Source organism: Dendrobates tinctorius, unplaced genomic scaffold (assembly GCF_039654945.1).
Source record: "Dendrobates tinctorius isolate UK_male_01 unplaced genomic scaffold, ASM3965494v1 ptg000028l, whole genome shotgun sequence".
NCBI classification, from domain to species: Eukaryota; Metazoa; Chordata; class Amphibia; order Anura; family Dendrobatidae; genus Dendrobates; species Dendrobates tinctorius.
This window is the reverse complement of record NW_027361696.1, coordinates 40,513,182-40,535,458: the sequence shown is the minus strand read 5'-3', so window position 1 is coordinate 40,535,458 and position 22,277 is coordinate 40,513,182. Positions and strand designations below refer to the sequence as shown.

Here is a 22,277-nt window from a genome sequence, read left to right as displayed (position 1 = left end):
TTCGCATTGTACTTACCATGTGCTAAGTGCACAAAGTGTTCTACTTAATATTCATTTCTTTTTCATGATACCTTAATGCAAGAAAAAGAGCTGCATTTTATCGATCCGATCATTCACTTACTGCACTTCCTTTATTTTTTTCATTGTCTTCCTTTTCCTTCTAAATTCTTTCCTACCTAACATGGGGTGCAAAAGAGAAACGTTTCTCCTTTGTTAGGAGACTTATAGGCCATGCAATGATCCTCTGGGAATTTAAATATACAAATAGCCTGTTTGACGAGAAAAAGGACTTAAACTCTAGCAACACCTATTGGGGTATCATCCTAAAAGTCATATTGGACCCTTTAACAAGTCTTGCCACATGACTAAGTATATGATACAAAACCAGAAAGTGCATTTACAGACATGTGTTTTAGGGGTGTTTGTCCCTCATCAATGCAAAGCTGATTTGGCTGGATGAGAGTCATCCGAAAGGGGCCCAAGAAGAATGTTTCTCCTTATGGAGAGTGGCAAGCTTATGCAAGGAGACTAAAAGGCCATGTAATGGTAATGAAATTCACATCTTCTATTGCTATTGCTATTCCTCTAGGCTACATAACAAAAAGTTTTCCTGTTTTGCACTAATGAGGGTCAAAATCCCTGAAACAAATGTCTACAAATAAAGCATCTGGTTTTGCTTCCTATCCCAAGGCATGTTGCAAAGGCTGCTTAAAGGGAATCTGTCACCCCTTTTTTCGAATATGAGCTGCCGGCACCAACATCAGGGGCTTATCTATAGCATTCTGTAATGCTGTAGATAAGCCCCCGATGTAACCTGAAAGAGAAGAAAAAAGAGTTAGATTTTACTCACCCCGGCATTCGGTCCGGTCTGATGGGTGTCACCGTCTGGTCCGGCACCTCCCACCTTCATACAATGCCATCCTCCTCTTTCCTTCCTGTCGTGGCTCCTGTGCAGGCGCAGTGCTCTGCCCTGTTGAGGGCAGAGCAGAGTCCTGTAGTGCTCAGGCTCCGGGAGAGGTCTGGTAGAGCAGTGCGCCTGCGCCGGAGCCACGAGAGAAAGGAAAGAAGAGGACATCATCGTATGAAGATGGGAGGCGCCGGACCACAACACCCATTGGACCAAGACCGGACCGCCCCCCGGTGAGTATAATCTAACTCCTTTTTTTTATCTTTCAGGTTACATCGGGGGCTTATCTACAGCATTACAGAATGCTGTAGATAACCCCCTGATGGAGGTTCCGGCAGCTCATATTCGAAAAAAGGTGTGACAGATTCTCTTTATAGGGTCAATATTACAATAGGTGGCACTAGAGTCCCTGCCCCTTTAGAGGGGATGTTTGCAAATTTTAATTCCCAGGGGAGTATTTCATGGCTCTTAAAAATAACTAGCCAACTGGGCACCCCAACATAAGAAAACTGACTTCCTGATGTTATTTTAAATAAATGTTCTTTCTCCAACACATGCTTAAAGTGGTTCAATGTCTACAGCATGTCTTCTTATTTACTATATAACTACTATAATACTGCCTCTATGTACAAGATTATAACTACTATAATACTGTCGCTATGTACAAGAATATAACTAACATAATACCGCCACTATGTACAGGAATATAACTACTATAATACTGCATCCATGTAGAAGAATATAACTACTATAATACTGCCCATTAGTACAAGAATATAACTACTATAATACTGCTCCCTGCGTACAATATTATAACTATTATAATACTGCTCCTATGTACAAAAATGTAATTACTATATTAATGCTCCTATGTACAAGAATATAACTACTATAATACTAATACTATTTGCAAGAATATAACTACTATAATACTGCCCCATATGTACAAGAATATAACTACTATAATACTGCTCCTATGTACAAGAATATAACTACTATAATACTGCCCCTATGTACAAGAATATAACTACTATAATACTGCTCCTATGTACAAGAATATAAAAACGATAATATTGTCCCTATGTACAAGAATATACCGTAACTACTATAATACTGCTCCTATGCACAAGAATATAACTACTATAAAACTGCTCCCTATGAAAAAGAATATAATTACTATAATACTGGCCATTTATACAAGAATATAATGACTATAATACTGCCTCCTATGTACAAGAATATAACTACTACTAGATGTGTCCCCGATGCGATAGCATCGGGAGGGCAGTAACATCACGATGGGGGCAGCTTTGTGGCGCTGGGGGTGGCAGCCCACCCACTTCCGTGCAGTCGCAACTGGCAGGAAAGACGGTGTTTTGCGGTCTGTGCTGGAGATGGTGTGCGCACCATCAGAAGGTAGCCGCACCCAATCTCCAGCACAGGCCTCAAGCCGCGGTCTTTTCTGCCAGCTGTGACTGCACGGAGGTGGGTGGGCAGGCAGCAGCAGGATCCGGCGCGTGTAATCAGGCTGTGGGTCCTGGCGGGGGTCCAGCGGCGGCATCCCTCTCATTACTCCCCCCTCATTACACCCTCACATTATATCCCCTTCATTACACCCCTTTCACAGCCTCAGGATCGCAGAGGCAGCCTGGATCCGAGCGGTGGCTGGGATCCAAGCTGCAGCCAAGCAGCAGCTGGGATCCAAGCAGTGGCCAGGATCCCAGCGGTGGTCGGGATCACAGCGGCAGCCTGGATCCGAGCTGCAGCTGTGATCCCAATGGTGGCCTGGATCCGAGCGGCAGGTGTGATCCCAGGGGTGGCCTGGATCCGAGCGGCAGCTGGGATCCCAGCCGCAGTCGGTATCGCAGGGACGTTCGGGATCACAGCTGCGTCCTGGATCCAAGCGGCATCACTCGGGTGTTCCAAAATGGTGGTCTGCGTACTTCCGGTGCAGCGCGGTGGATTGTGGGATTCGGGGACATCCTGACAGAAGTGGAAGACGGACAATTTAAGGTAATTATGTATATAGATAATACTGCCCCTATGTATAAGAATATAACTACTATAATACTGCTACTATGTACAAGAATATAACTACTATAATACTGCCCCTATGTACAAGAATATAACTACTACAATACTGCTACTATGTACAAGAATATTACTATAATACTGCCCCTATGTACAAAAATATAACTACTATAATACTGCTCCCTGTGTACAAGAATATAACTACTATAATACTGCTCCTATGTTCAAGAATATAACTACTATAATACTGCCACCTATGTACAAGAATGTAACTATTATAATACTGCCCCTTTGTACAAGAATATAACTACCATAATACTGCTGCTTTGTGCAAGAATGTAACTATTATAATACTGCCCCTATGAACAAGAATATAACTACCATAATACTGCTGCTATGTGCAAGAATGTAAGTATTATAATACTGCCCCTATGTATAAGAATATAACTACTATAATACTGCCCCCATGTACAAGAATATAATTACTATAATGCTGCCCCTTTCTACAAGAATATAACTACTATATTAGTAACTCCTATGTACAAGAATATAACTACTATAATACTGCCCCCTATGTACAAGAATGTAACTATTATAATACTGCCCCTATGTACAAGAATATAACTACTATAATACTACCCCCTATGTACAAAAATGTAATTACTATAATACTGCTACAAGAATATGACTACAATAATACTGCCCCTATATACAAGATTATAAGTACTATAATGCTGCCCTATGTACAATAATATAACTACAATAATAATGAATCCTATGTACAAGAACAAAACTACTATTATACTGCCCTTGTGTACAAGAATATAACTATTATAATACTGCTCCTTTGTACAATAATATAACTACTATAATGGAAGGGAAACCACCTCCAACAGCCACCTATGTACAAAAATATAGCTCCAATAATAGTGCCCCTATGCATAAGATTATATTATTTATAATTATTATGTACAGTATAATACCATTAGTCTCACTGTATAAATTCTGTATAATACGTCCGTGTAATTTGCTGGCATTTACTGTATGATCCTTATTTGAGCCCAGTAATGAATTGCTATTAAATCTTCTAATTTGTATCCATTTCTTAAGATTTCTATAATTCGGGTACTTGTCCTGCAGTAGTTTCTGGACGATATAATGATTAGTAATTTTGAATCCTTCAGAATATTAGCTCACATAAATACTTGGATACAGTTGCATCATAGCTAAATCAATAATTAGTAGACTGAGACGTCCTTATTTCTGGTCCAGCAATGTTATTTCATAAAATGAGATTAATTCTACTTGAAGGAATGGTGTTTTTGTTTTTTACATCTTAGGTCGGATTGATGTGTTGCGAGAAATTAACATCGACTGCTGTGAGGTTGAATGTTGCAGGGGACCTGCTGAGATTGGGCAGGTGGGTGGGAGCTCTTTCCGAGTAAATATTTAGAAACGCTAATTTGCAAGGAATGTGTCAGAGAGAACGTAAATGACCACACAAAGGTCATGTGAGCCAAATAAATGTGACTGGCGGGTAAATAAACAGATTCAATGATAAAGTGATTCTCTGCTTTTTATAAATGTTTTTATTAGAATAAAGATTGCCCTGTTAGGACATACATTATCTGTGATTTGTATTCTTATTAATGGATTTACTCTTTAAGGACTCAGGTTTGACTGCCAGCTCTAAAGGCCCCGTCACACTAAGCTATATCGCTAGCAATATCGCTGTAACGTCACTGGTTTTGTGACGCTGTAGGGAGGCGCACTCCCGTAAAGTGTCTGGGTCGGAACCAAGGGGGCCGCCATCTGGGTTCCGGAAGGAACGGGACCCCGTGGACAATGAAGGAGAGTGGGCGACAGAAGGGGACAGATCAGCAGGGGGCAGGGCAAGGATAAAAGGAGGAGGGAGCGCGCTGAGAGGGCAGTTGGCAGAAAGGCTGACAGGAGACAGGAAGCCGTGGAAGGTAGAGAGGGCTGGTTTGACAGACGTTGATCCGCAGGAAGACCGTCAGGGGTCTGTGGAGGGTAAGCGACAAACACACCGGCAAAAGACTCGCGCTTTACCTCAATCCAGGGCCGCTCTCCGCCTGCGGTCAGCCGCAGCCATTACCACTGCTTCTCGTGCTGGTGCGGCTAGCCCGCGAACCCGAGTCTCCGCTGTGACGATACACCAGCCCTCGGCGGCGTCCTGTACACTGCCTCCCTGCCTCAGCCTGCGGCTGCAACCTTTTCATCACCGACAACAGTGGACGTCATCTTGCCACAGTCGTCAATCGAGGCCTAGTCCCCGCCTACCGAGGGACCCTGAGTGTAGGTCTGCCAACCGTCACTTCTGCAACTGTGACGCATTTCCGCTTTGGAGATGGGAGTCGGTTGAGACTTTCTGAGAGTCCGTCCCCGCTGAGTCTACAGGGGGTCATTTCCCAGAGGATTACCTCAGGGCCTGTTGTGCCCCAACAGCCAAGATCCTTTAGGGCCTGCTGTGCCCCAACAGCCAAGATCCTCCAGGGCCTGCTGTGCCCCATCGGCCAAGATCATTTAGGGCCTGCTGTGCCCCAACAGCCAAGATCCTCCAGGGCCTGCTGTGCCCCATCAGCCAAGATTCTTTAGGGCCTGTTGTGCCCCAACAGCCAAGATCCTTCAGGGCCTGTTGTGCCCCAACAGCCAAGATCCTTCAGTGCCTGTTGTGCCCAACTTCTCCTTGGTGTTGAAACGCCCAGAAGTCACGGCCGTTCTTCAGCAACTGGACTCAGCGGTTGCGATGTCAAAACAGCCACACCCGTGGCGTCGAAACAGGCACCTCAGCGTCTTCAAAGAAGACACATCAGTGACGTCGAAGGACGTCTGGAAGGATAAGTTGACTTTAGGAGATAAGGACCCATAGTTGGCTGTTTCGAGGCCCATAATAGCTGGCTTTGCCGGGTTAGTCGCATTCTCGATAAGCAAAGTACTGTTATTGTTTTTGAGTCCTTGCGTGTACAATTGGTGTAATCCCTTTTTGGGTTGCTCAGCACAGCCCTACTGGTTCCAGTTCATAAAAGTTGCTTTACAAAACCACACCCAGTCTCGTGTCTCGTCACTACATCCTGAGATCCTGCTGGTACCTACATTTGGCGTAGTCGGCAGGATGCAGTCTCCGAGCACGGACAATGATGCCCCAGATCAGGGCAGGGCTGTGAACTCTACAAATAATGAGGGCCCCCATTCCAGAATTTCATTGGGGGCTATGCTGACTAACCTGCCTAGATTTTCTGGCTCCAATACTATGCTGTGGAGCTGGACAGAGCAGATGTGGGGATGTTTTCGGATGCACCCAATGACTCCTGACCTGGAAGTCGAAGTAGCCCTCATGGCATTAGATGGGGCGGTACGGAGGTCAGTGATGTTGAGACCCCCGGGACACCGTAACACTTTCGATAAGGTTTTACAGATAGTAGAACAGACCAATGGGGACCCAACTAATGTGGGAGAATTGAGGACCCGATTATTTAGTTGAATGCAGGGAGAGGGGGAGACGATCACTCAGTATATGAATGTCCTCCAAGAATTGCATACGGCTATTGAAAGAAAGGACGGAGTAGGGGTAGGACCTATTGACATTACCCTACGCGACCTACTGGTGACTGGAATGCGAGATCCATTAATAAAACAGGCATTGCGGGAGCAGATCAGAATGAGTCCCCGTATAGGCTTTTCAGAGGTGGGAAGCCAAGCACGGGTTCGAGAGCAGGAGCAAGGGATGGCGGTCCCAGTGGGGAAGGTCCGGGGTGTGGAGGCTTCCGTGAACGCAGTCGAGGAGCCTCAGTGGGTGGAAGAGATGAAGCAAGAGTTGAAGAACATTAAGGTTGAGTTGGCCGAAGTGAAGAGAAGGACTGAGATTGGGACTGAATGACCTAGTTTTAACCCCGGCCCCTGGGGGTCACGCTCCCCGTGGGGCGGTCGGTCTGCACAGGCCCGGTGTTATGAGTGCGGAGAGCCAGGTCACTTCGCCCGAGAGTGTCCGCGGGCTTCGGGCTGGGGGGACGCCGCTCAGAGCCGAAAACAACGATTAGGGGTAGTGGAAGTCCCAAAGATTTGGTCGCAAAATGTCCGGTGGTTTGGGCAGAAGTGGAGGGCCGGGCCGCCCGGTGCCTGGTGGACACGGGGTCACAAGTAACCACTATGCCCGCAACCTATTTTCGACAAAATTTCCTGGAGGCAGCAAGACCTCAGTGGGGGCCCATGATCCGACTAGTAGCCGCCAATCAACTACCGGTCCCGGTTGCCGGGGTGTTGTGGGTGCAGGTGACGTTGTGCAGTAAATCCCTTGGTCGCAGAGGGGTGGTACTGACTCAAGGGGAAACTGATAAGCAGCATCCTGTCACCCTGGGCATGAACATACTACAGGAGTTCGGTAACCTACTTCTCAATGATCCTACACATAAGGTCCTGAAGCAGTGGGGTTCTCGCATGGCTCAGGGACAGGTATTCCAGCAGCTGGTGCGGTAAGCGTGGGTACATCAGGACTGCCAGGAAGGAGAGGCTCTGGGCAAAGTCATCGCGCCAACGGCTCCCCTGCTTGTGCTGCCTCCGGGGCAGACTGTGGTGGCCCTGCCAATTCGAGCCTCGATACCCTTGGATGGCGTGGAGATGCAGGTGGAGCCGTGCCACTCGGAGCGCTTACCTCCTGGTATATTGGTGGCCCATTCCCTGGCTACAGTGCAAAAAGGAACCGTCCTGGTGCGCTGCGTCAACCTCGAAGACCGAGACATCATTCTAAAAGCGTGGACCGAACTGGCCAAGCTAGTAAGGCCTTTAGAGGAAGTGCTGCCGGCTCCTGCGGTTCAATTGAGAGTACAATCTGAGGATCCTTGGGAAGTAACGATTCGAACTCTACAGGCCACCAAAGTCACGGCTCAGGAGAAGGGTCAAAAGATCCTGGAGCAGATGTGGGCCGAGCTCCACGGTTTAACTTCAGCCCAGCTCTCACAAATAAAAACAATACTCGGGCAGTACCATGAAGTATTTGCTAGTCATGAGGAAGATTTTGGGTGTACCACCGCTATCACTCATGAAATTCCCACAGCAGGAGCGGCCCCCATCCGGTAACGATATCGACAGATTCCTCCACAACTCTACCAAGAGGTGAAAACTTTGTTGGCCCAGATGTTGCGGAAAGGGGTGATACGGGAAAGCCAAAGCCCCTGGGCGGCCCCTATTGTGTTGGTCCGGAAAAAAGATGGTACATTACGATTCTGTGTGGATTATAGGAAGCTGAATGCTTGCACTATTAAAGACTCATACCCACTGCCCCCCACATAGAAGAATCCTTGTCTGTCTTGGGAAAGGCGACGTATTTTTCGACTCTGGACTTGGCCAGTGGGTACTGGCAGGAGCCCATGTCAGAAGAAGATAGAGCCAAGACGGCGTTCAAATTGCCTATGGGACTATTTGAGTTCAATCGAATGCCGTTTGGACTGGCCAATGCCCCGGGGACCTTTCAGCGGTTGATAGAACGGTGTCTGGGAGATCTCAGTTTTGAGGCCACGTTGATCTACCTGTATGAAATCATCGTCTATGCTGCCACATTCGAGGACCACCTAAAGCGGTTGGGGCAGGTGCTTGGCCAGTTGCAAAAGTACAGGTTGAAGGTAAAACCTCAGAAATGCCATCTATTCTGCTCCCAGATCGAGTATCTGGTTCATGTCGTCTCGGCAGAGGGTGTGAGGCCATCCCGGGAAAAGGTTGCTGCTATTCAGGGGTGGCCTGCCCCCAAGACGGTAAAAGACTTGCAAGCTTTTCTGGGGCTGGCTGGATATTACCGTCGTTTCGTAAAAAATTTTGCACGTCGAGCTCGAGCCTTGCATGACCTGCTAAAGGGGCTCCCGCTGGGGCAAATGGACGAAGAATCCAGTGGCAACAACCTCAGGAAGAGGCCTTCCGAGAATCAAGGCTGCGCTCTCGGATGCCCCGGTGTTGGCTAATGCAGATTTCTCACAACCATTCATCCTGCACACTGACGGGAGTCTTCACGGGCTGGGGGCTGTGTTGTCACAAGCTCAAGATGGCCGCAAGAGAGTGATCACATATGGAAGTCGCTCACTCCATAACTCCGAGCGCAACCCTGACAATTACAGCTCCTTCAAGCTTGAGCTCCTCGCTGTGGTGTGGCCCATAACGGAGAGGTTCGCAGAGTACCTAGCGGGCTCCGAGGTAGTGGTGCGGACCAACAACAACCCGCCGGCTCATTTGGAAAACGCCAAATTGGGGGCTCTGGAAGAACGATGGGTGGCCTGGATGGCGAAGTTCAACTATAAAATTATCTACAAAAGAGGGGCCGAGAATGTCCATGCTGACGCCCTCTCCAGGATTCGAAATACAACTCCCAGAAAGCATCGAGACGAAGAATTAGAAGGGGAGGAGATACCGTTCGCCCTCACCGCTGCCGTGCTCACAACTGCCAATCAAGAAGTATCTTCCCCGGAAACCCAAAGGGGCATAATGGAACAATCTCGAGATAAGTGGATACAACAGCAACAAGAAGACGAAGAAGTTGGACTCCTCCGGACATGGGTTGCCGCTGGCCACTTTCCCAATGATTCCCAACAACAAACTTTGACTCAAGACATGTCGCTGATATTGCGACAATGGGAGAGGCTGGTTATTCGAAAGGGACTATTGTACCGTAAAATAACCCCGCAGACAACCTTATCGACGGTGTGGCAGGTGATTGCGCCCAGAGCCCAACTCCACGAATTGGCTCGAGAGGCTCACGAAAAAGGGGCTCACTTCGGAGATAAAAAGACCTTGCAGTGGTTGCAACAAAAAGCTTACCACCCACGCTTGCCAGCTGTTGTGGACGAAATTTGCCGGACCTGCCGCTCATGCGAGTTAGCCAAACCGCCCGCTCAATGAGCCTCAATACAGACAATTGTGACTTCAGCACCACTTGAGCTCCTGACGATAGATTATCTGACTATTGGTCCTGCATTCCAGGGATATGAACACTGCCTCGTCATGGTGGACCATTTCACCAAGTTTGCTGTGGTTACCCCCACTCGAGACCAGACTGCGGAGTTGGCCACCTCCGCAATTTGCAGAAACTTCATATACGTGTACGGCTGCCCCCAACGAATACATTCTGATCAGGGAGCATGTTTTTTGGGAAAAGTTATGGAGGAACTACACCTTGAGCTCCTGACGATAGATAATCTGACTATTGGTCCTGCATTCCAGGGATATGAACACTGCCTCGTCATGGTGGACCATTTCACCAAGTTCGCTGTGGTTACCCCCACTCGAGACCAGACTGCGGAGTCGGCCACCTCCGCAATTTGCAGAAACTTCATATAAGTGTACGGCTGCCCCCAACGAATACATTCTGATCAGGGAGCATGTTTTTTGGGAAAAGTTATGGAGGAACTACACCTTGAGCTCCTGACGATAGATTATCTGACTATTGGTCCTGCATTCCAGGGATATGAACACTGCCTCGTCATGGTGGACCATTTCACCAAGTTCGCTGTGGTTACCCCCACTCGAGACCAGACTGCGGAGTCGGCCACCTCCGCAATTTGCAAAAACTTCATATAAGTGTACGGCTGCCCCTAACGAATACATTCTGATCAGGGAGCATGTTTTTTGGGAAAAGTTATGGAGGAACTACACCACCTCTAAGGGATTGATAAATCCCGGACCACACCATATCACCCACAAGGAAACGGGGCCTGTGAACGATATTAATCGGACATTAATTCAAATGTTGCTTACTCTGGAGAGTGACAAGAAGGCCCGTTGGCCAGAATTTGTCCCTGAATTAGTATGGGTCTACAACAACCGGGTGCACTGAGTTACTGGCTATACCCCCTACTCTCTGTTGTTTGGACGAGAGGGTAAAGGGATCACGGAGGTGGAGTTGGACCCCGAAGAGCCTCAGCCCTGGACCGGAGTGTCGTCTTGGGTCTGAAATCATCATCACCGGCTGCAAACTCTGCATCGAATCATACATACCAAACTCCGAGACTTGAAACACCCAGGGAAGACTACTACACCACCTCCTCACCTTCAAAGTGGGCACAGTGTACTTGTACTAGATCAACGGCCCCAGAGCAAACTGGGGCCGCGCTGGGAAGAGAGTCCCTATCGGGTCCTACGCCGTATCAACCCTGAAGGACCTGTGTACGAAATACGACCTGAGGAAGATGAAACACTGCCTACCCGTATTGTGCATTGTAATATGCTATGCCCGTGTATTTCCACTGACCCAAAACAAACGGAACCTGCCCCTTCGACCTCTGAACCGCCACCCGTGTTTTGGGACCTGGACGACGACTAAGATTTTCCTCCAATATCCATAGGCCCTCCACTCAATAATGAGCCGACTGACACAATTAGCCCGCCCGGACCAATTAATCCACCACCGGCCACCACCCCGGAAAATCTCACCCCAGGCGAACTAAGATGCTCCGAGCGGTCAACAGCCGGCAAACCCCCCGAATGATACGAACAAGATCAGTTCATATGGCAGCAAAAAGTGATACCCCTACAGACCAATCCCAATAGACTGAGACCCTCGCCCGAGGACTGGCGAGCTTACAGGGTGGAGGAGTCTAGGGAGGAGGACTCCCGTAAGGTGTCTGGGCCAGAACCAAGGGGGCTGCCATCTGGGTTCCGGAAGGAACGGGACCCGGGGGACAATGAAGGAGAGCGGGCGACAGAAGGGGACAGAGCAGCAGGGGGTGGGGCAAGGATAAAAGGAGGAGGGAGCGCGCTGAGAGGGCAGTTGGCAGAAAAGCTGACAGGAGACAGGAAGCCGTGGAAGGTAGAGAGGGCTGGTTTGACAGACGTTGATCCGCGGGAAGACCGTCAGGGGTCTGTGGAGGGTAAGCGACAAACACACCGGCAAAAGACTAACGCTTTACCTTAATCCGGGGCCGCTCTCCGCCTGCGGACCCGAGTCTCCGCTGTGACGATACACCAGCCCTCGGCGGCGTCCTGTACACTGCCTCCCTGCCTCAGCCTGCGGCTGCAACCTTTTCATCACCGACTACAGTGGACGTCATCTCACCACAGTTGTCAATCGAGGCCTACCGAGGGACCCTGAGTGTAGGCCTGCTATTCGTCACTTCTGCAACTGTGACACATTCCCGCTTTGGAGACGGGAGTCGGTTGAGACTTTCTGAGAGTCCGTCCCTGCTGAGTCTACAGGTGGTCATTTCCCAGGATAACCTCAGGGCCTGTTGTCCCCCAACAGCCAAGATCCTTTAGGGCCTGCTGTGCCCCAACATCCAAGATCCTCCAGGGCCTGCTGTGCCCCATCGGCCAAGATGCTTTAGGGCCTGCTGTGCCCCAACAGCCAAGATCCTCCAGGGCCTGCTGTGCTCCATCAGCCAAGATCCTTTAGGGCCTGTTGTGCCCCAACAGCCAAGATCCCTCAGGGCCTGTTGTGCCCCAACAGCTGAGATCCTTCAGTGCCTGTTGTGCCCAACTTCTCCTGGGTGTTGAAACACCCAGAAGCGCGGCCGTTCTTCAGTAGCTGGACTCAGTGGTTGCGACGTCAAAGCAGCCACACCCGTGGCGTCGAAACAGGCACCTCAGCGTCTTCAAAGCAGACACACCAGCGACGCCGAAGGACGTCTGGAAGGATAAGTTGACTTTAGGAGATAAGGACCCATAGTTAGCCGTTTCGAGGCCCATAATAGCCGGCTTTGCCGGGTTAGTCGCATTCTCGATAAGCAAAGTACTGTTATTGTTTTTGCGTCCCTGCGTGGACAATTGGTGTTATCCCTTTTTGGGTTGCTCAGCACAACCCTACTGGTTCCAGTTCATAAAAGTTGCTTTACAAAACCACACCCAGTCTCGTGTCTCGTCACTGCATCCTGAAAACCTGCTGGTACCTACAACGCAGCAGCGATATTGCTAGCGATATCGCTATGTGTGATATTTACCTCCGACCGGCTCCCCCGCTGTCTGTCGTTGATCGCGCGAGAACGGCCTGGGCCGTTTCTCATCGGGCACTTCCTGCTGGGCTTCCTGTGGTGCCGACGAGCGACACGTGGATGTGGGCGGGAGGACGTCAGGATTGCCTCGTCTGACAGGTAAGTAGTGACCCCCGACCGCTGCTATGTCGCTTGTTAGATCTGCCTGTGTGGCAGCTCACTAGCAACCACTTAGGGATGCACCAGCGATCCATATTTTTGTCGGCATCGCTGGTGCATCGCTAAGTGTGACAGTACCTTTAGAGCCATAAGATCATTTTGCAATCGTCCCTGCGCCATTGGTTTTCCAATGATTACCTCTGTGACAGTTCAACTCACTCAGCGGTACAGGGAGGTAGAAAACAAAAACACTGTCTCTTTAAATTTTTAGCTGATTTATTATATGGCAGCATAAACCAACAAGAAGGGGAAAGTAAAACACAGGCCTTCCAGGAAACCAACAAAGAAAGCAAAAATGCTGCACACAGTAGCAGCTCGCTCTGCAACACCACAGATTCAGTCTTTCCTCCTTAGGACACAAACCACTGGAGATCCTTTCTCCAGTCCTGCTGAACCAAGACTGTCTGTGGAGTCAAGCTATTTAAGCCCTAGACCACACCGTGGGGTAAAGATAAGGTGGACATCCTCGCACCCGCTCTGTGGATGTACACATAAAGCCAGCCCATTATATAAATCAGCTTAATCCTTCATGGCACTTAGTGTGCTGGAGGATAAAACTTTGGGTTTTATATCACTGATGCCGTTAAGCATAGGGGCACATATCTCCCTTCAGCACCTTACCAGTGATTTTGTCATACTTCCTTATTTTCCTTGCTATTCTCGACTCCCACACAACTTGCTTTCTCAAAATTATATATATGGTAATATTACTGGCATCTGTCTGGGCAAGGTGATTCTGATCCCACAACGGAAATCAGTAGTAAACCGGGAGCCCAGGCAAGAGCAGAAATAGGGTCCATGTTGTTTCACTTGTGGAACTTATTGGGCTCTTAAACTTGCAGCACGACTCTTCATTAGCATTTTTTTGTGCCACTATTCTTATTTTGTCTTATGGTATCCTTTCCTTTTTTTCCACCAAATTTTTCAAAATGGTACACGTAGTTCTTGATTTTATAAAAAATAGACAAAGAAACAGGAGCAAATGCTATAAAAAATCAGGCCATGATGCATTTCACTATTGTGAGAGTGCGCAACCTCCAGTTTAGCCACAAGACAAGTGTTCAGCCAGACAACAGGCCAGCTATCGACAAATCTGACCGTTGAAATCATTGGGCTCTCAATAGAAGACATGGATCTTCTGTCATGGATCTTCTGTTGTTACTCACCTCTATTGATTCCTGTTGTTCCTGTGTGGAAGTTGTAGATGCTCCTCCTTATTGGTATGTCCAGTTACAAGGTACTTGGACACTACTCTTCTTTCTCCCATGTTTGGGCTTTCAGGAACTTCTGCTCCTTCTACATAAGGTTGTCCACTTGAAAGGTTAAGATAACCAGAGGCCTAGTTTTAAGGGCTTCCACCTGACACCTTTTGATTGTTTATCAAGGTTCTTCCTTCCTGGCTCCATGTTCCTTGTATGCCACATCTGGTACTTTTGTTAGTTATTCCATCAATGACTTTCCTGCCTTGTCCTTTAGACACTAAGCCTGAATTCCTTGGTATTAGTCGTGGTTGTCTACAGACATTGTTCCTGACTCATCCCTAGGACTGTCGCATTCTAACTGCTCTCCTCTTGACATCCCTTGGCTTTGCACCTAACTATGCCTCACTCTGATGGTGACACTGTTACTGATCCTTTTATAATCTTGAGGGCATCAACCTGGGATTTCTACAGCAGCAATATTGCACCTTTACTTGGTGGAGATGAGCCAATCAATCCATAATTAATCAAATTCAATACAAATTTCCCAGAAGTTAACAATGATTCTTCCTAGGGTTGTAAAGGGGGTAAAATAATGAAATACATAATTTTCTTCTATTATAAACCCAGTGTCTGACTGGCCCACCGGAGAACCGGAGGATTCTCCGGTGGGCCCTGGCATCTGGTGGGCCCTGGCACCCGCTGGCATACAGGGCCAGGAACCCTCCTGCTTTACGCAGCCTGCAAGTCCTCAGTCCTTCACTCTGATCCTTGGTTCTTCTGTAGCTTTCCCTTAAAGACAGTGATTGAGCTTTTGTGGTCAAGTCAGGAGGTGGTGACACACATTATGACGTGCCTTGTTCTCTTCCCTCATGACCACGTAAGGCCAATTACTGGCCTCAGTGTCAGAAAGAACTGGGAATATTCATCAAGTATGGGAAAACTGCCATGGAGGAGATGGCCCAAGACCAGTTTATTCTCTTCCATTTATTGGTTGATTCAGACTATTTTTTTCGAACCTGATCAAATCTGTCAGACGATTCAAATGAATTTCAGGATGTACAATAATAAATTATATTGTGGTACCGTGTTAGCCAGAAAAATCGATGTGAATACTTTTCCACCCAATGATGACAAAAGTATTCTCAGTGTGATACCTTTATTGGCTAACCAGAAAATAATATGTTTGCAAGCTTTCAGAGCGAGTGGCTCCTTCTTCAGGCAGGATAATAATTTTGTTATCCTGCCTGAAGAAGGAGCCACTGTGCTCTGAAAGCTTGCAAACATATTATTTTCTGCTTAGCCAATAAAGGTATCACCCTGAGAATACTTTTGTCATCATTGGGCAGAAAAGTATTCACATCAAAATGAATTTCAGAAAATTTGCCCAAACCTATTCGTGGGAGTTAAGAGACAACCCTGTATCATCAAATAGAACACACCTTGGAGAGTACACATTTCAGGACATGCTTACAACAGTTGGGTCCTTCAGAGACACATTTTGTAGCCTCTCTCTTTTTTGGATACCTAATGAAGTGATTCTCTGCAACTTGCTCCAAATATTCAAAATATTACACTCGTCTCTTCAGCAGGCTGGGACGTTTCACATACTCCTGTCTTAATGGCTGTCCTAATGTTCCCAATTACTGTCCTTCTCGAGAAGAGCGAGGTGAGGAGAGATAATAGACTAAGTAAAGTTTCTACTCTCTGTGGTGTGAGATGACAATGAATCTATGAATTCGTCCTTTCTGTCAGATAGAATTATTGTGACAGAAATAAAGAACTGACCTATTATCAGTCCAGATTGTGCAATCCACTGTGGCGTGATTTAGCTGTAGAAGGAAAAATGAAGGAAGAGACTGCAGCTCCATCGACCACGACAATTAACATCATAAAACGACAACAGAGACCTCTGCCTCGACACATATGTCCGACAACAACGGCTTGACAACATTAATTGCCCATAATGCCAATTAATTTAGTCTATGGCTCCTTAATTATGTTTCTAGCAGTAGAATTACCCAGGAGCCAAATTGGATGTGACGACTTCCACGCTTAGAGGTTGGTATATGGAAAACGACGGTACATATTGATGCATATATGTGGAATTATCTCTTGCCGAACCATAGACATGGCCAATGTAGTGGAGCTATTGCTCATCAAGAAAGGTGACAATGATGGAACCACCTCACTTCTCGATGGTCCATGCCAAAGCTTTCAGTATTAGCAAATACAAAGGAAAACCTACCCAATGCCAACTATGTCTACATCAATACATCAAAAAGAAGTTGGACCCTCTCAAAAAGGTAGAAGACAATGTGGTTAAATGAAGTACCACCAGAAATATGGCTCCATTTTGCTATCTTTTCCCCTTTCTTTAGTTTGGTCCCTTTCCTTGCCGAAGGCTGAGACAAGATGGAAACATTGGCTTGCACACAGGACATTTGCATCGCAGCGTAATTCGGGGGAATGGAGACCAGCAGTATACCACAAAAAATTCCAACTGGGTTTCAATTTTTTGTGGTTTGTTTATCTTGTTACCCTAGGAATCACAATGCAATACATCCACCTGCATTATGCTACAATCTTTAGTCGGAGCCAAAGTTGGTTTCTAACTCCTCCCTTACGGTCGCTTCTTCAAATATTACTAACACCTGGAGTACCGACTAGTTCCAGAAAGGCATCGTGCACAAGACCAATATTCTCGTTGAGTGCTATCCGTGGTTTTCATGGATGTTCTATGGAGTACATGTCCTATTTTTTCTTCAGACTGAGTGGTGCAAGGAAAAAAAATGGAGAAATATTCAATTTTGATCATAAGGGTTGGGTCAAAATTATTAATGCAAGTCTATGGGTCAGTGGAAGAAATTGAACAGATAACGAGTGTGGTACGATTTTCCTGGAGTGACAGAAAGGGGAAGGTGGAGAACCTATTTTTATTTTTTATCACCACGTACAAAAAAACTGATGCCTCTCTGGTCAAAGTCTGATCAGAAAAATGTGTCAGTTTTTTCATGTATGTGGAAAAAACAGTTATACTAATTATGCAAATTGTCTCTTCAGAGAGGAAGAGGACTAGAACTCTAGTGCCACCTATTGGAAGTAGCAATCCTAAAAGTCAATGTTGACCCTTTAACGAGCCTTGGTACATGACTTAGGATAAAAGCAAAGCCAGAATCTCAATTTGCAGACACTGTGTTTTGGGGTACTGCCCCTCGTTAGTGCAAAGTGTGAGATCTGGTTTGGCTGTGAGAGGCGTCTGACCGATATCCAAGAAGTATCATTTCTCCTTGCGGAGAATGACATGCTAAGCATGTCGAGGTGGCACTAGAGTTCTAGTCCTCTTCCTCACTGAAGAGACAATTTGCACAATTAGCATATTTCCCAGAGGAGCATTACGGCTTTAAGTCTCCTCATCTCGACATGCTTAGCATGTCATTCTCCGCAAGGAGAAATGATACTTCTTGAAAAACTGTTATGTAACCCTACCCTAATTCTGTGAAGAAAAAAACAATCGGTGCTTACACCAAGTGGAAACATTACCTAAGACAAAGAATTATTCTAGTTAGGGTGCTGTCAGACGGCCATGTAAATCGGACCAAGATCGAGCCGCGAAGCACGGACTGGCCATCCGCTCTCCCCACCTGAGCGTGACAGCTGAATAGAAATATATGAAGCTGTCACGTTCAGGCCAGTAGAGCCGCTGACCAGTCCATGCATTGTGAACCAATCTCGGTCCACGCTTTTAAAGTTCCTATCATATATGTCTATGTCTTCATAGTAGTAACATACAGGAACCCTTCTAGATAAAGCCGCAGATTGCAGATCGGAGACAGTTTGCATCCGTGGCTAATTTCTAATATTATTGCCTAGTGATTCTTACAAATAGTCATTTCAAAATCCTCACAAATCTTTTTTAAGTGCAGTAAAAAAAAGAATTAATGGCACCAAAGTGCCTGGAATTTTCATCTCCCCATTTACACAGCAATATAAGTCTGTGGCATATGTCACCAATTAATTATGTGGACTATGTCGGCTCCGTCCTCTGTACCGACGCTTGACAACCTTTCTAGATAAATTACTTGTGAGTTTTGAATTTTAACCTCATTTCCCCTTTCCCTTAATGATCAGAGCTGAGCAAATAAGTCTGCCGATTGTTTGATTTTGCTGAATTGCAAGCTCATAGAATATAAATGGAGAATTGTTTTGCCACATTATTAGTCTAACTAAGTGCAAAATACAGACGCAGCAAATCAATACGTAAAATGTATGCAACCCAACGTCCGGAAATCAGAAATGGGAACCATCACCCTTACCATGCACAAAGTGCACCTGTCAACAGTCTTCATACACCCCGATGTCTATATCCAAGTAAAGACAGACATTGTGCTGTCTGAGCCTTATAAGTTTCAGCCGCCGTCCTCATTAAGCTCCTTACAATGATGGCTGGTGTCTTGGCCATTGTGGTGGAGTCACCTATTCAACTTCAGAAGGAAATTGGTCTGAATTTTGCAAACCAATTGCATGGAAAAATGTCACATTGATATGAATCCAGATCAAGCTCAAGGCTGCCCCAGTCCCTTCAAAAGACTTCTGTTTCATATTGACTTAATTGGTAAGTCACCCACACATTGCACAAAGTCTCATGCTGGTGCAGTAAAACCAGAGACCAGCAGAGTGAAGTTTTGTAATGCGCTGGCGCCGGCTTACTTCTACATCACCAGCTCCATGGCAGTTAAGTAGGGCAGAGTGAGGTTCGATTGTGCAGGTCTCTAATTTCAGAGCGCTGGTTCGAAACTTCGAGCACCGTGTGGATGACAGGGAGAAGATGTCATCCATTTCCATCTGGACAGAATAGGGACTGGCTCGACACTAAGCACGATCCAGTCTGCACAATTTGCATCCAGCATCGAACAAGAATAAAACACTTTTTTAGGGGTAACCTGAGGCACCTATGAGGGTATTACAGGATTGTGAGAACCCCATTGACATGACTTTAAAGGTAATGTGCATGGTTTGACGAAAAAGCATTTAATCTTAATTATCCAGTCGTCTATTTTCATTAAGCCAGGAAGCAAAGATTATTATCTATATGTTAACTTTTGAAATTATGTGTTTCTTCTTTGGTTGGTCAAGAAAACACAGACTTTTGTTTATGCTTGTAATATTGACTTTTAAGTTGACATTTGTTTTCACATATTGTGTTGTTATCTTGGATTACAGAGATGCAGGGTAATTGAACAATAGTTGTTTGGTAATATGTTGATTATACATTGTCCAGGCCAGTTTGTTGACTTGCAAAACAGAGAATGACAAAATATGCAAATTTATTAAATACTCAAACAATGCAAGTAAATTTCATCACACCTTCCTCTTGACCTCTGGATGACAGCTTGAAGGACATCAGATGTGAACTATATAAGTGGGATATGCCTCTGTAACAGGCTATCCAAATAATCTAGAGGTGCAAACAACCAGAAACTCTTTACACAACCAAACCAGGAACACTCTACTGGATAGCTGCAAGATTATGGCTCTATAAAGAGGGACACAAATTTGACATTCTACATGATGCCAGCTTAGGGGGACCTTGGCCCCGGCTGAAAGAATACAGATCTGCTCCATTGACCATCACTGAACCCATGAATACATTTGGAGAGGTCAGGATGTGGACCCACCAGTCACCTGAGCCCCATAGATACTTTTGGGAAAGCTAGGATTGGAACCGACCTTTCACGTTGCTCCATGGAGATTTTTGAAAAGCCAGGTTGTGACCCTCTGATCACCTGGCCTTGTATCTCAATGGACTGTCATCTTCCTAAGCTTGTCATGATCCCCTCTCTGTGTGTGTGCCACTGGTGGGAGTAGTTGGCCTTGGAAGCTCTGAAGTCACAGCTGCTTTATCCCTGTGAGTCAGCGGAAAGGTGAGACTCCGTAATTTTGCACTATCTTGGGTATTTTGCTTGGACTGGTCTATGTTATTTGCCTGTTTTGTGGTTCAATAAACTATTGCCATGCTGTTTTACCCTCACCCTGTGTTGTCTGATTAGTATTATGCCTTTAGTAAAAGGAGACTGTGCGTTCAGTTGGATGATAATTGGTCCATGCGGTGTCAAGCCAGCAGACTAGAGTGCTTACTGACCAAGGTGTCTCCACACATGGTTTGTAAGGTATAAAACTAGGGTTCCTTTTACATCTGTCGCATGTCAATTTATTATGCGGATTTTCACTTTATGTAACTCAAGATAATAGAGTGAATTCCGCTATAAATATGCAACATTTATTTTTTTTACAATTGAAACTGCAACTAAATCCAGATTTACATGCCTCTTACAATTTCCACAGCGGTTGTCTGCTGTATATTTGGTGGCAAAATCAGCACAAATTAAATGCAGGTATTCAACATATTGTATTGAAAGGATCAAGTCTGCCATCAACTCCGTAAAGGATTTTCATGCTGCAAATTTGAAAATTTTCATTGCAGGTCAATTTACACTTTTTCCCATTTTTATATCTTTAGCTGGATGGATTTCAAAAGACTCAGTGAGCGCCATCATCTTTACGCTTGGCGCGGTTCTGTCAGATCTGGTCGCGGAAATTACCGTCTCAGAAAACCGCAATTTGCAAGATCTATAGCAACTATTTTGGTCAACTCTTGATACATCTAAATGGCGGGTGGATTAGGCATTTGTGAGATTCAAATCAAGCGCATCTATGGATATTATTGGTTTGGCAAGGCGATACGAGAACATCACGGAGGGTATCGCTCTCCTTTTTCAGCATTCCAGTCTCCTGGAGATAATACCTCTGAGACGGAGTAAACATAAAGCTATTCTTGCCATCACGCGGCTTCTTTCAGCAGAATGTCATCCTATTCAGGTAGTGAAGATCTACCTTGAACGATACTATTTCTCTGCGAGCGGTTCTGTTCCCCCGCAGGTCTATTGCCAGATGTAAGCAATGGAGTCATGCGCTATAGAAGCTTAGCAGTTAAGCGTCAAATGAAGCAACATGCTGCAGTCTCGAGCAATGAAAAATTAATTAAGCAATGCTCTGTTGGGCTGTATCCGGCTTCCGAATGGGCTGTAAGTAGACAATGTCCTACAGGTTGGCAGCGCTAAGGGGGGCCAACGTTACACAAGACTCGGCAGGCATTAAGTGATGAGCTATTTAATGCTCTGCAGGGTGGCAGAACACCTGCAGGTTGCTTGCAGCGCTTGCGTAATGAGCAGTGATACACTGCATACCTGCAGCAGGCGACAATACAGCGAATCTTCAAGGATTAATGGAGACGGATATCAAAGGTCTGGTGGATGGGTGCAATTAGGAAGCTTTCTCTGAAATGCAAGACCTGGATGTACCAATGCAGCAAAGCTTCATTTGTTATATTGTACATGCATGCAGAAGCATAACGAAAGCAAAGATAAATATTTTCATTTACCCCAAATTATATCTGTAAATTCATTGTACATTGTGATTTATGTAGCAAGTTTGTTGTTAGATGCATATTCGCTGCAAAGTACAGACTACTCCTTTAACCCCTTAACAACTCGCCTCTACAGCCAAGCCAATTTTTGATTTTCCGATTGCATTCTTCTTCCTTTTCCCACCCTTTCTCCCAAGAGACCTAACTTTTTTTGCTGCATAAGGGCTTTTTTTGTTTTGTTTTTTTTTTGTAAATTGAGTTGTAGTTTTGAATGTTGTGATGCTTTAAAAAAAAAGGGGGGAAATAATTCCAAGTGAGGTGAAATGCTGGGAAAAAAAAATGAAATTCTGCCATTGTCTTTTTGGTATTGTTTTCACAAGGTTTATTGTGCTGTAAAAATGAATCATAAGTCGATACCATTTTGACGATACCAAACTTGTATAGTTTTTTTAAGATGCTCCACAAGTAATCCACCACTTAAATGCTGCTACAGAGGATGACAGCATCATTTAGGTGGTTAGGCAGCAGCTATCTGAGCTAGCTTGGTTTACTGCTGTTAGATGAAGGGGCTG

General features: G+C 46.0%; 1 long non-coding RNA gene across 1 annotated transcript in view; it reads left to right on the top strand.

Moving 5' to 3' along the window:
• The first annotated feature begins 21,234 nt into the window (after window positions 1-21,234).
• Window positions 21,235-22,277, top strand: part of LOC141084896 (uncharacterized) — a 233,498-nt gene continuing 232,455 nt past the window's right edge. Inside the window, exon 1 of the long non-coding RNA XR_012231163.1 lies at window positions 21,235-21,364. This is a non-coding gene — a long non-coding RNA (uncharacterized lncRNA). The remainder of the gene's footprint in view (window positions 21,365-22,277) is intronic.